Source organism: Macrotis lagotis, chromosome 1 (assembly GCF_037893015.1).
Source record: "Macrotis lagotis isolate mMagLag1 chromosome 1, bilby.v1.9.chrom.fasta, whole genome shotgun sequence".
Lineage (NCBI taxonomy): Eukaryota > Metazoa > Chordata > Mammalia > Peramelemorphia > Peramelidae > Macrotis > Macrotis lagotis.
The window spans coordinates 222932930-222940079 of NC_133658.1; positions in this window are offsets into that span (position 1 = coordinate 222932930).

Genomic DNA, 7150 nt, shown 5'->3' on the forward strand with positions numbered 1-7150 from the left:
CTGTGGAAACTAGGAAAATATCTTCTGAGACAGCTTCATAATTGTAGATAGAAAATCTGATGACATATATAATCGAATCATATATTTCCCAGTTGATTATTTTTTCATAATAGACAATTATTGAACAATTGATTGGATTACTGGTTAGACAAATTTGTTTGTTGATTAACATGGGTCAAATATCCTTATGAAATCTGAGGCTTTCTTTTTTATTCTGGGCCATATTTGTTTCCTATTACTTAGAAATGACTGAATTGGTGAAGAGAATGCTGACAAAAGGTTGCAGATATGCTTGAGAGGCAGAGCTGATGTGAGAGCTTTGGATAGGGGAAACATACTTTTTTATTAATTTTATTTTTTTTCTTTTAGAGTCTAAGGTGTTTTCACAAGCTTTTGAGTTCCACTCTTTTCTAACCCCTTGACTTTCCTTCTCCCTCCCCATGGTGACAAACAATCTGACATAGGTTACACATGTACAATCATGTTTAACATGTTTCCATATTAGTTATGTTGTAAAAGAAGAATTAGAACTAAGAGTAAAAAGTCATGAGAAAGAAAGGAAAAACATAGACATTTTCAAAAATGAGCATACTATGATTTGGTATGCATTCAGAATCCATAGTTTGTTTTTTTTTTTTCTGGATGGTATTTTCCAAAACAGGTTTCTTAGGATCATCACTGATCACTGAACTGCGTAGAGTAGTTGCATCCATCACAGTTGATCATCTTACAATGTTGCTTTTGATGTGCAAAATGTTCTCCTTGTTCTTCTCACTTCACTCAACATCAGTCCGTGCTCATCTTTCCAGACTTCTCTGAAGTCTAGTCATTTATTATTTAAATACACAACAATAATATTCCATAACATTCATGTACCATAATTTGTTCGGTCATTTCCCAATTTATGGATATTCCCTCAATTTCCAATTGTTTGTTATTAGAAAAAGACATACTATAAAAGCTTTTGTACATGTGGATTTTCTCCCCTTTTATGATCTTTTTGAGATGTAGACCTAGTAATGGTATAATAATGTTGGTGCTTCATTCTTGAAGAAGGCCATGACACTCAGGGAGATGATGCCATGACAAGCACATGAATTGTATTTGAGTGAGGGAATATCATGCTAAGTCACCAGTCTCTCTTTCTTCTCAGAGCCATCTGGATCCAATGGTCAAATGTGAATCAGGATGACTGGAGATGGCTCTGGATGCAAGGCATTCAGTGTTAATGACTTACCTAAGGTCACATAGTTAATAAATATCTGAGGCTGGATATGAATTCACATCCCCCTGACTCTAAGATCAGTGATCTATCTAGCTTCCATCTAGTAGTGGTATTTATTTCCCTTTGGGCACAGTTTCAAATTGTTCTCCAGAATGGTTGGATCAGTTTATAACTCCACTAACAATATGTTAGTGTCCTTCTTTCCTACATATGCTCCAACATTGATCATTTTCCTTTTTTTGTCATTTTAGTCAATCTGATTGATGTGAGGTGCTACCTCAAGGTTATTTTATTTTGTATTTATCTAATAAACAATGATTTGAAACTTTTTTCATGTGACTACAAAAAGCTTTAATTTCTTTTTTTTGTAAACTACCTGTTCATATGACCATTTATCAACTGTAGAATTTGCATTCTTATAAATGTGACTCAGTTCTCGCTATATATATATATATATATATATATATATATATATATATGTATTAGAAATGAGTTCATCAGAAACACTAGCTGTGAAAACTTGTTTCCCAGATCTCTGAATTCCTTTTAATCTTGGTTGTATTGGTTTTATTTCTGCAAAATCTTATTAATTTATCAAAGTTAAAATTAACCAGTTTGTAATTTATCTCTTGTTTAGTCATAAACTCTTTCCTTCTCCATAGATCTAACAGATTGACAGTTCATCATTCTCCTAATCAGCTTTGGGTATCACCATTTATGTTTAAATCTTATATACATTTCTGCCTGATCTTGGTATAGGGTGTGAGATGTGAGACTATGTCTGGTTTGGAATATATTATTTTCCAGTTTTCCCAGAAGTTTTTGTCAAATAGTGAATTCTTCCAGAAGCTGGAGTCTTTGGTCTATCAAACAGTAGATTCAGATAGACATTTCCTTCTGTCTCTTTTGTATCTATCTATACCACTGATCTACTTCTCTCTTTGTTAGCCAGTACCAGAAAATTTTGATAACTGCTGCTTTATAATATAGTTTTAGATCTGTTATGCTTAGGTCACTTATCTTTGCATTTCTTTTCATTAATTCCCTTGCTATTTTTGACTTTTTGTTTCTCCAGATGGATTTTGTTAATATTTTTCTTGCTCTGTGAAACAATTTTTGCTATATTAACTTGGCCTTCCCAGGATCAATTAACATTTTTCCAGTTGTTTAAATCAAACTTCATTTGTGTGAAGTGTTTTATAATTGGGTTCAATTAGTTTCTGAGTTTGTTTTGAGAGGTAGATTTCCAAGTATTTTATTTTGTCTCTAGCTACTTTAAATGGAAGTTCTCTTTCTATCTTTTGTTGTGGTTTGTTGGTCATAGATAAAAATGTTAATGATTTATGTGATTCTTTTGTATCCTACTATTTTGTAAAAGTTGTTGTTTCATGTAGTTTTTTAATTGATTTTCTAGGATTCTCCATTCTATATCAGCTACAAAGAGTGAAAGTTTTATTTCCTCATTGGATGTTTCATTGTAATTCAGTATTGAATAATAGTGATGATAATGGGCATCCTGTTTCACCCTTGATTTTATTGTAAATGCTGTTAGTTTATCCACATTACATGAAATGCTTGATGATGATTTCAAATAGATACTGCTTATTACTTTAAGGAAAATTCAATTTATTCCTATGCTCTCCAGTGTTTTTAATAAGAAACAGGTGCTATAGTTTGTCAAAGGATTTTTCAGAATCTATTGAGATAATCATATGATTTCTGTTCCTTTTGTTATTGATATAGTCAATTATGCTGATTGTTTTCTAATATTGAACCATCCCTGCATACCTGATTATATATATATATATATATATGTATAAAATATATAGCCTATAGGTATAAATCCTACCTGATCTTAGTTTATTATCCCAGTGATAACATGCTGTAATATTTTTGATAATATTTTATTTAAAATTGTTGCATTAATATTCATTAGGAAATTGGTCTATGATTTTCTTTGTCTCTTTTGGTTCTTTCTATTTTAGGTATCAACAACCATTTTGATGTCATAAAAGGAATTTGGCAGAACTTCATTGATTTTTTTCAAATAAGAATTAAAATTAATTGTTTTTTAAATGTTTGATGGAATTCATTTATAAATCTATCAGGCCCTGAAGATTTTTTCTTAGGGAGTTCATTGATGATAACTTCTTTTTTGAAAATGGGCTTATTAAGGTATTTTATTTTCTGTTAATCTTGGCAGTTTATAGTTTTGTAAATATTCATCCATTTCACTTATATTGTTGGATTTGTTGGCCTATGATGGAGGAAAACAGTTCTGAAATATTACTTTAATTTCCTCCTCATTGGTGATTCATTCTTTTCATTTTTGATACTGGTAATTTGTTTTTCTCTTTTTATTTAAATAAAATTAACCAAAAGCTTATCCATTTTATTGTTTTTAAATTTTTCCGTTAACTACTAACAGGTATTTCCCACCATGCCAGGCTGTCTATATAGTTCTTTTTTCCCCCCAATTGATATTTTATTTTATTTTTTCCAATTACATATTATGAAAGTTTTTCAACATTCATTCACATGCATATGCATATTTATATGTTACATAATTTTCTCCCTTCCCACCCCTCCCCTCAATAGTGAAAATTCTAGTGAGCATTGTACATATATGTTTGCATTTAACATGATTACAATTAGTCATTTTCTGTATGAGGAATTAGGACTAAAGAAAAAGAAAGAAAACTATGACATAGGAAGAAAAAACAAGACAAATTTTTAAAAAATGAACAGTGTTCATTCAGATTCTGTAGGGTTTTTTTTAAATTTTCTCAGGTTTTTTTTTTTAATTTCTTCTTCAGGATGTGGATAGCATTGCTCATACCAGATCTCACAGGGGTGTCCTAATTTTCTGAACTTCTGAGAGGAGCTTCATCATCAAGGTTGATCAACTCATTATGTTATTAACCTGTATAATGTTCTTTTGGTTCTGCTTACTTTACCCAGTATCATTTCCTATACTTCTGTGTTTCTCTAGAGCCCAATCATTCATGGCGGCTTATAGAACAACAGTACTCCATAATATTCATATAACATATGTTGTTCAGCTGTTCTCCAATTGATGGTCATCCCCTCAATGTCCAGTTCTTTGCCACTACAAAAATCGCTGCTGTGAATATTTTGGAACATGTGGGATTTATTCCATTTTTTATGATGTCTTCTGGATATAGGGCCTAGTATTGGAATTGCTGGGTCAAATGGTATGATCAGTTTTATTGCTCTTTGGGCATAGTTCCATATTGCTCTCCAGAATGGCTGGATCAGTTCACAACTCCACCAGCAATGCATTAATGTCCCTATACTCACACAATCTCTCCAATATTGATCAATTCCCCTTTTTGTCATCTTAGCCAATCCTATAGGTGTGAGGTGGTACCTCATAGTTAATTTAATTTGCATTTCTCTAATTAGTAATTATTAGAAGCATTTTATATAATTATATATAGCTTCAAATTCTTCATTTGAAAACTGCCTGTTCATATCTTTTTGATCATTTATCAACTGGGGAAATGACTTGTAACCTAAAAAATTTGATTGAATTCTCTATATATTTTACAAATGAGACCTAGAAATGAGAACTCCTAGCTGTGAAAATTATTTCCCAGCTTTCTCTCTTCCTTCTAATCTTGACAGTATTGATTTTATTAGTGCAAAATTTTTTTAATATAGTCAGAATCATTCATTTTGCAATTTATAATGTACTCTGTTTCTTGTTTGGTCATAAATTCCTTCCCTTTCCATAAATATGACAGAGTATTTCTTGATCTCTTGGTCTGTGGTATCACCCTTTATGTTTAAAACCTATATCTATTTTGACCTTATTTTGGTATAGGGTGTGAGATGTAGGTTTATGCTGAGCTATTGTTATACTATTTTCCAGTTTTTCCAACAATTTTTTGTCAAATAGTTCTTATCCCCAAAACTAATGTCTTTGGGTTTGTCAAACAGTAGATTACTGTCATATGCTAGTTATATGCTACTGTTTCTTTTGAACCTGTACTTTAATTTTTAACCAGTGCCATGCAGTTTTGATGACTGCTGCTTTAATGTATAATTTTAGATATGGTAGAGCAAGGCTACCTTCCTTTACATTTTTTTATCAGTTCCCATGATATTCTTGACCTTTTGATGTTCCTGATGAAATTTGTTAATATTTTTCCTAGCTTGTGAGTTTGATTGATATGGCATGGAATAAGTAATTTAATTTGGGAAGAATTGTCATTTTTATTATGTTAGTGCTATTGTTTTATCCTTAAACAAACTCAGTTTTATTATTTCATATTTTTCTTACTTTCAATTATATTAATTTCTTGCATTGATTTTCAGAATTTCTAATTCGGTATTTAACTGGTGATTTTTAATTTGTTCTTTTTCTAACTTTTTTAATTGTTTGCCTAATTCATTGATTTCTTCTTTTTCTATTTTATTCATGCATGAAATTTCTCCTAAAGACTGCTTTGGCACATTCCATGAGTATGGTATGATGTCTCATCATTGTCATTTTCTTGGATGATATTATTGATATTATTACTGATTTGAAATTTGATTCACTCATTCTTTAAATTTGGCTTGTTTAGTGACATTTCCATGGCCCTTTATTATAAGTAATTTTTATACATAACGATGTAAAAAGTATCCATTTAATATTTTTGCCTTTCTGCATTTGATTGTGAGTTTTATGCCTTAATACTTGATTTATTTTGTTTAGATGCCATGTGCCACAGAGAAGAAGGTATATAGCCTTTCTATCTGGGGAGACATTCTTTTTTTAATAAAAGAAAGATTTTATTTATTTTGAATTTTACAATTACCCCCATAATCTTGCTCCCCTCTTCCCAACCCCCACAGAAGGCAGTCTATTAGTCTACCTTGTTTCCATGGCATGTATTAATGTAAGCTGAATGTGATGAGAGAGAAATCATATCCTTAAGGAAGAAAAATAAAGCATAAGAGATAGCAAAATTACATAATAAGATAAAGGTTTTTTTTTAAAAAAAATTAAAGGTAATAGTCTTTGGTCTTTGTTCAAATTCCACAATTCTTTCTCTGGATGCAGATGGTATTCTCCATTGCAGTGATGGAATGAGCAAGTCCATTAAAGTTGATCATCACCCCCATGTTGCTGTTAGGGTGTATAATGTTCTTCTGGTTCTGCTCATCTTGCTCAGCATCAGTTCATGCAAATCTTTCCAGGCTTCCCAGAATTCCTATTCCTCAGGGAGACATTCTTAAATATATTCCCATAGTCCAGTTTTCTGTCCCAGCGATTTTAGGAAATTTCTCTTTGGATGAAAATTGGAAATTTCCCTTCTGATTTGAGTTATGTCTTGATTCTAGCTGAAGAGATCATTCCCTGTATGTATATTCTATTCTAATTTGTATCACATCTTTTTTTTCTCTTTTGCTTGAATAAAAGGATTTGTTAACCATTTGCTATTTGAGATGGCCTTTTGTAAAATCATTGTTTTGTGAGAAAGAGTCAGACAGTAGATTTAAGAAAATTCTTCTTTTTAAGCTAAGGACTAGTGTAAAGTGGAGCAGAATTTTTTTTAATCTAAAAAAATGCCTCTAGGTGATCTTTATTGGGGAATGGGAAAGCTGACACACATAATTCTAGTTCAAATCTCCTTTCAAATACTGGAGGAAGGAGTGCTTAGCTTTGTGAGTCCTTATTTTTTTGCTCAAGTCAAGAATTATAGTCCTCTTCAGAGGAGGGTGGGCAAGATTCTAGGTATCTATTAGTACCTCCCTTGAGTCACATTTAGATATCTCATGTGGATGCATGGCTATTCACACATCTAATGCATATGTAGCATAGTTACTTCATTTATCTTTCTAGCTGAAATGTATGGATAATTTGACAGTCTAGGCAGCTTTTCAGGGATAAACTTGTATCAAAGAAAAAATGAT